Here is a 7,859-nt window from a genome sequence, read left to right on the forward strand (position 1 = left end):
AGTGCCAGCACTGCTGCCAACTACTAGATGACAAAATTGCACAGATCATCACTGGCATTTGTGTACTCGAGGGCTCACATCGCAGTCAGATATGATTGAACACAGCTGCTCACTTCTTTGAAATAGGCAAACCAAGCTTTGCACAAAATGCTAGATGGTGGTTGCCTACTTTCACAGTCAGTCAGTTTTTGAGATAGTACAAGGCTGCAGCTCTGTGCTGTGCCCCCTAACGAGTTCATCTGTCTGTCAGGAACCATGCAGGTTTGAATCAAACCTCTTCACAGTGTCTGACCAGTGCAGTGTGAGGAGCACTGGGAAGAGAGAGGCAGGCAGCTGACACCCAGCCCAGCTCTGCGAATAACAGCAGTGCCTTCTCCATCCCTTCTGGTGGTAAAAGACAGCTGTCACCAGCTAGCAGGAATTTGCTCCTGATGAACAACATCTCTTCTGGCTAGGTACACCCATGCCTCAATATGGGCTGCACTTGGGACTGAATGTGAAATATGTGCATATGCATGCATTGAAGCATGACTTTAATTTGCATGGCTGTTTTCTCTCATGTTGCTTCATGCTAAGTTTCAGCCTATACTCGTGGAGAGATACAGATGAAGCTTCCCTGGAATTAGGAGGGTCTTGAAAGGTGAGTTTCATTCCTGAACCACTGTCACTTCTTTCACCATCTTGCTCCTTCTTAGGACACTTAGAAAAAAGCTTCTGAGGTTCTGGTTTTCCCGACACAGCAGTGTCACCCAGGTGTGATTACAGAGCTGACTTCATATCAGGAAAAGAGAAGACCTTGCATGTGATAAGGTCTCCCTGTTGCCTAGAGAAAAGCTGAGCTTTCATACTTCATTGCTTTCCTGCTGAGCTGCTTTCCATCTGGGTGGTCCCCAGCATGTCCTGGATGCAAGACTTTGAAATTTCCCTTGTTGAATTTCTTGAGGTTCCTGTCATCCAACATGTTGAGTTCCCTCTGGATGGCAGCTGAACCCTCCTCCCAGTTCTGTGTCATGAGCAAATTTGTTAAGGATACTCCCTACCCCAACATCCAGTTCATTAATGAAGATATTAAACAAGACTGGACCCAGTAATGACCTCTGGGGTACACCAGTAGCTACTGGCTTCCACCTGGACTTTTCACCACCCTTTGGGTCTGGCTGTTCTTCCACTTTCAATCCACTTCACAATGAATTCATTAAACATAAAGTCATTTCACTCTCTAACCCCAACTTGTCCCTTAAATCCTGGATATGACTGGAGTTTATGATTTATGATTTATGACTGGAGCTATATGATGATGATATGCAATGGTGAAAACTACCTGGTCAGGGACTTCCCACTTTCTATTCTTCTGGGTCATCTTCAGTGACACAGGATGGAGTTGTCAGTGTGCCCTCAGCAAACCAAACACCTGCATACATAGGTGATATCTGTTCCTGCCAATAGACACCAGACCTGCAATCCCACCAGCCCCTGACCAGCAAAAATGCCAATTTTCATCCCTCTCACTCTCACTGGTGATGTCTCCTGCTGTGGTGGACTGAAAGAAGCAACATCAGTGAGCTATAAGAACAACTGTGGTCAGGGACGTGCCTGGTTCAAAGAAAAATGAAAATTATATCCAGAAACTACTTTTTGGGAAACCATTAAGGGTTACAAAGTAAATAATCCATTTTCATTATGATGAGAGTTTTAATAAGATAACACTATCCCGTCCTTATGTTCTAATGGTGCACATTTCGTACACTTCTATGAGGGATTATCTCTCCTTCCCTTCCTCTCTGCTTCAAAATGCAAGCGCTGGCAAAATGTGACTGAAAGTGTGTATGATGTTGTGCTCTTTAATACCCACTGAGCTCAACCTGGCACTAGAAAACCCTTTGCGCAACGTCCAACTGATGTGCCTTGGAGCTGATCTGGAAGGGACTGCTTTCAGATAGGAAAGCTTACATCCAGAGTGCTTTGAAATCAAAGAGGATCTTTGGCTGGATTTGAAGGAGTCTGCCCAGGCTGAGAGTGTCAGGAGGAGGTGGTTCTCATTGCTAATCCTTGCCACAGGGTGTTGTGAAGATGGTCACAGACCCCTAGGGTTGGGACTGGGACAGTGGCCCTATATCATGATTTTTCTATCCCAGCTAAATTTTGTTGAGAGAGGGCAAAGATAGGGTCCTAAAGGATAGAGTTTTACTTCAGGAAGAAGTTGGGGCATTAAACTGCCTAGATCAAAGTGGGAAGAATACATCCAAGGGGGTGAGGTGTTCAGCAGCACCACGAACCTCACTAGCTCCCATGGGGCTTCTGTGCCAGGATCAGCTAAAGTCAAGGCCAGAAATCAAATGGGTGAAATCGAGCACATTAGCACCAGTGCAAAGCCTGTATAAATGCCTGCATTTGGGTGTAAACTAACTATAGAGGAATATCTACCTGAAAATGGGATTGTGGAGTAAACAAATGAGTGGATATATTTCAGCTGTGACTTAGTAAATGTCTACAAGCCTGCACATACTCGTAATACACGAATAGTGATCACCTGCAGTGAGTGATGGCTGGGTACCTGGCATGGGAGAGGTGTTCACTAAGGAGTAGCTTTGCTGCTGAATTTTTCCTACTCCTCACCTTGAAGGCACTTGTTCTCATACCTACAGTTTGTGACCAAGGTGTAAACTGCTTCCACATCCTTTTGCTGCTCTGCATCCATGCAGTGATGGTATATTTTCATTTCTGAGGGTTTGCAGGTGAGGTTAAACATCCAGATAATGTAAAACACAGTGAGTGTGCTGGTTCAGTATATAAACATGTCTTAATACAGACACCATAATTACTAAAACTTCAGCTTATACATTTTCAGGATTTACATAATTTTCAGTTTGGAACCTGAATGTTTCTTCTCTCTTTTTAGGCTAATGGAAAAAGTTTTATTGTTATTATTATTATAATATATTTTTTTTCTTTTCAATTTTTTTATTATTTATTTATTTATTTACTTTTTAAACTTTCTCCATCAATTACCATTCTGTCTCCAGCAGCAGAGGCGAGGCAAGCCCATGTCCCTGCAGTCATGGGATGCACCAGGCACATTCCATCGAGTTCCTTGTCCAAATGAAAAGCTGAAGTGGCTTTTCTGTGCAAGGAGGATTGAAACCAGATCCTGTTATTAAATTTGCTAAGTGGGAATGTAATGATTTATGAGGGAGGTAGCGAATACTCAGAAAGAATTTGGTAATAATAACAGTGGCTGAAGAGCAGCATGGAGCAGGCTTCAGAAGTAAAAGATCTGTTAAAAAAAAATCAACAACAAAAAAACACGCACACAAAACCAAACCCAAACACAAAGAAAAAAATAAATAATAACAATAACAAAAATAACCTAAGCAAAACTACTAGATGTGAAAGAGATAAAAAAGTTTATATTTTTCTAATGAGATCAGCTACCAAGCAAAGGCCTGAAGTGCATTTCATCTGATGTATCCAATAAGAGGCACAGACAATAATATCGTTCTGAAGTCATGCTTGAGTAGTTCAAAGCTTGCAACGTATTTAACCATGCACCAGTACTGCCTGCAGATATGTAACTAAATTCTAGATGTTCCTTTGAAATGAAATAAAAATCTATCATCTCTATAGGTATTTATTTTTCTGGAATATGTGTGGCAAAATTCAAAGGGTACTGAAAGTTTTTGTTGACTATGTTGAGCACTGGGTGGTCTTAGCACATTTAGAAAAATTTGGCTTATTGATGCAAATTGTAGCCAGCTTGGAAAAGCAACACTTTAGTTTGTCTCGTAAGAAAAGGGGTGAGGATGTCTGTTCATGGACTTGAATATGTTTAAAACTTTTTCAAGAGGGAAATTTTGTCCCTTAAAAAAATAAATAATAATTAAAAAAAAAAAAAAAAAAAAAAAAAAAGAAAGAAAAGGGAATTTAAAGATAAGAGGGGAAAGGCACTGTGGCTTTCCACATTATTCTGCAGTGAGCCCATGCCACAGCAGGGGCATAGCAGTGAATGCTACAGACCAAACCAGGGCTGAAAGAAAAGAAAAACCTGGAGATATACATGATCTGCTCGTGTGAACCCTTCCAAACCTCCTGCCTATATCCACAGATATCTCACAGTGTCACTCTGGGCAGGAAAGGAAACCCAGACCTGATAAGAGGTGGACTAAAAGAAAGCGGTAGCTCCAGGACAGTGACCATGTATTGCTCTCACGGCATGGGGAGCACACAGAAACACACATAAAGATTTAACTCCAGGCTCCCTCTGACTCAGGCAGAATTGCTGCGATTAACCAGACCCATTCCTGGAAAATGGTGGTGGCCCACCATAAGCGGAAGGAAACATTTATATGTCTTTTTATTGTTTTTCTAAGAACGGCAGGATCTCCCCTTTTCCATTCCTTTGCTTCTGTGGCTTTTTAATCACTAGACCATTACTATTGCAGCACCATCAATTTTTCCCCCATTTTTTTTTTTTTAATTCCTCTCAGTTGACTTTATTTCTCCAGGCACTCTGCATGGTATAATAACGTGTAAAAGGGAATATTTACTTTTGCAATGCTACCTGCCCCGAGAGCAGCAAGGCATCCTGTGTAACAGCTGTGGACACTAATTCACTGCAACTGTGGTCTGTTTTCTCAGCATCAGCTATATTTCTTTTCCATATGCTAACTCCCTTTTAGCTTAATTTTCCCATTACCCAGCAGTAACATTGAGTAACTGTGTTGGGCTGTATTCAAATGCAAATTAATATCCCCTTCTGTCCATTAGCTCCGCTGTTTCTTGTCTAGTCAAAGCAACTGGAAACAAGCAAGGAGCCTGGTTCAGTGGTTGGACAGAGGGGCCCTGTCTAGGCTGGGGCTGCTGTTCATCCCTGAGAGCAGACACAAAACAGCAGGCTGTCGAAAGGAGAAGTCCTTCATCAAGACGTTTCCTGTCAACTAACCCCGAACTCCAGCCAGTCAGCATATGCCACAGCTCTCTTGAACAGCAGTGTTTGAAGTATGTAATTCACACAAGGTCTGTGCTGTGCTCTGGGCTGGAAACTTCTGCTGGATCGGCAGTGAGAAACCTTTAAGCAGGGAAGGGGAACTGAGGGGAAGGAAGGGAGATGTCACTGGGCAAACCATATGACTCCAATCTTAAACATGGGTAATAAGCCAGGCTGTTAAACTAGAGAAACCTTTAAGTAAAATAGCCTGGTACAAAGCAAGTTACCCAGAAAAGGGGATATAGACATGAATGCTGATGCTGACAGCATGATTGAAGGGGAAAGGAGAGGGTAGAGAGAACAAAAATAAATGTAAAAACATATGGTTTGCCTCAAAAGGTGGTGTTTCTTTCTTTCCCTGCTCTCTCTCTTGCAGGACCACTTGGGACTAGAAATACTAGCACCATGCTGGGAGGAAAAAGTGCTCTAATTCCTCTGCACCCTCACCCAGAAAAATGAAGCTCCACCCTTGTGAGTCACCAAACCCCAAAGGGTTTATCCATTTCTCATGCTTTGAGTTTCATTTGAATTTGTTTCCACTCTGACGTTTCATCTTCCATCACCTACTGGTCTCACCTTTCCCTTTCAGCACAAGCATGTGCACTTGTGTTAATATCATTACTCTATGCTAGGCAGATCTCCTGTTTTGCAAATAATATTACGGACTAAATTTTTGTATTTTTTTTTTCCTTTTTCTTTTCCTGCCCATTCTTTGCAAAATCTTTTAGTTTAACTTGGCAGTTTACCTTTGAAAACACACACACACACTCTACCCCCTAAAAGAAAGGGATACAAGAACAGGAATAGCATCCATCACTTAGAGGGCTTCGAGACATGATGAGAAACAAAGCTGGGAAGCAAATCTATGATGCCTGAATCCACACCAAGGCTACTTAAAGTTCAGTTGGTGGAGAAGGCAAGGCAGTGAGGACAAAATGCTTTGATTAAAGATGGAGAAGGACCACTTCTTGGACTCCACAGTTCCAGCTGGCTGAGTTAGTTACAGAGTCTTTCAATCAAGAGGCATCAAAGAGAGCATCCCCCCCTCTCAGAACAATCCCTGCAACGTTGGTCAGAAATGTCAGATTGGAAACACTTGCAAAAAGTTATGTGCAAAATGGCTTGTACACCAAATATGAATTTGGTGTAAATAAGAGATATTTATAATCAGTTCTCAGAGAGGAAGGGAAAAAAATAATGATGAAATAAATTACTTACCATGAAAAAATCATTGCTGCTTAGAAAACCAACACTTTAGGCTTCACATTAGGTGAAAAGATATTTGTCGAAGTTTTCAATTTCTGGTAGCTCAGAACATGGCTTAAGTTCATATGTAAGACCCTTTCACATGTAAGTTGCTCCAGTGCAGAACAATAAACCCATCAGCCCAGGTAAGTGCTGAAACTCAGCCATCTGCAAGGTGTTTCCATGGAAAGAGACTTGCACCCAAGACTTTGGCTGTGGAGATTGTTCTGGAGATTGTACTTTTTGTATGGGATTTTGTTTTCTTGTTCCCCTTTGGAGAGAGTAAATTCCATGGCAGATCAGTGTTGGTTAACCTTAGACACACAAAAACCAAAGGCAACAATCCTTCAGCATGGACATGTGATACCAGACAAGGAGAGGTTTTGTCACAGGGTGGTGAAAAAAATATTTTTTGGACAAAGATGTGAGAAGCTAATCCAACAGTGACTGAAAGAAATCAGACAAATGTTACATAGTACAGATCGACTTTCATCTCTGACCTGCCTGCAAAGGACAAGCACAAACTAAAGGCAGGCAAAACAACCCTTGTCCAGCTGGCCTGCCTTATCTTGTAAGAGATACAGCAACTGGGTGCCCAGCTTTGAAGCCAATCAAATGATGGACCTGCTAAAACTGATTAGCACAGACTTGCGTGCTGGGACAACTTTGAAACCAGAGCTGGGGATGCAGCACTCTGAAGTGGAAATGTCTGGAAAACTGAGGCTGTGGGATCCCGATGGAACATGTGGTTTTCCTCTGTCAGCTGCAGCAGTGAGGGTAAGCGAAGTGCAGGGCTGGTATTTGTTGCAGCTGGGTGGGCATGTTGTGTTGCCCTTGCTGTTTGCATTTGCATCTTTCCCTGTGCTGCAGCCCCAAGTTCTCTGTGCATCCTGAACTCCCAGGGTCCCTTGGGTCCAGAGCCTCCACTCTGACAGAGGCTGGCACCAAAGTGCAAAAAAAACTCATAATGAACAATAATGGAATAACAGGCCAGAAGGAAAGCTTCTCCCTAATAGTCAGTGATCGACTCAATAAAAGCAGAGCACAGCACAACAAAAACAGAGGGAAAATTGGCAGCAGGATCAGCCCTGCTATTATTGCAGAGATCCAGCTACTGAGAGCCAAACAGAGAGCAGCAGCGATACCGGGGTGCTATTCTCCTGCTACAGGATACAAATAGCTCCCATTGAAACCAATGACATTTATTCATGTTCCGTGGTAACAGAATGGAGTGTCCTATCTACTTACTCAGCGGTGCTGTTGCAGCGAGATCAGTGAGGGTGAAGCGTGTGTGCCTGTGTAATTCGTGCTCTCTGTTTGAGAACACTTAACTGTCATGACAAACTGCAAAAACATTGCCACTCTATAAAGGAGCCTGCAGGTCCCTGTCAGAGGCAGATACAGAGCCGTAAGGCTGTGTGCAGGCACTGGGGCTGTTTGCTTGCTTCTGTTCCCATTTTATCTCTTGCTGGCAGACCAGTTCATCCAACGAATCAGTCTCAAGTGCTGTTACTTGTTGTACCTTGTTTTTTTTGGGGGGGTGTAGGAAATGACTATTCATTCCAATCTCCTGTTTTGTCCTGCATGCCCAGCTACCAGTGACACATTAGGACATGCAGAAAGTCAGGCC

General features: G+C 42.8%; 1 long non-coding RNA gene across 1 annotated transcript in view; it reads right to left on the bottom strand.

Annotated features, from left to right (window-relative positions):
• The window catches only part of LOC311432599, a 29,942-nt gene extending 23,431 nt beyond the window's left edge, over positions 1-6,511 (bottom strand). The window contains exons 1-2 of the long non-coding RNA XR_014690162.1: positions 6,203-6,511; positions 3,010-3,121 (exon numbers count right to left, since the gene is read on the bottom strand). This is a non-coding gene — a long non-coding RNA (uncharacterized lncRNA). The remainder of the gene's footprint in view (positions 1-3,009; positions 3,122-6,202) is intronic.
• Between the last annotated feature and the right edge of the window lie 1,348 nt (positions 6,512-7,859).

The sequence above is a fragment of the Aythya ferina genome (genome assembly GCF_964211825.1).
Source record: "Aythya ferina genome assembly, chromosome: 2".
NCBI lineage: Eukaryota > Metazoa > Chordata > Aves > Anseriformes > Anatidae > Aythya > Aythya ferina.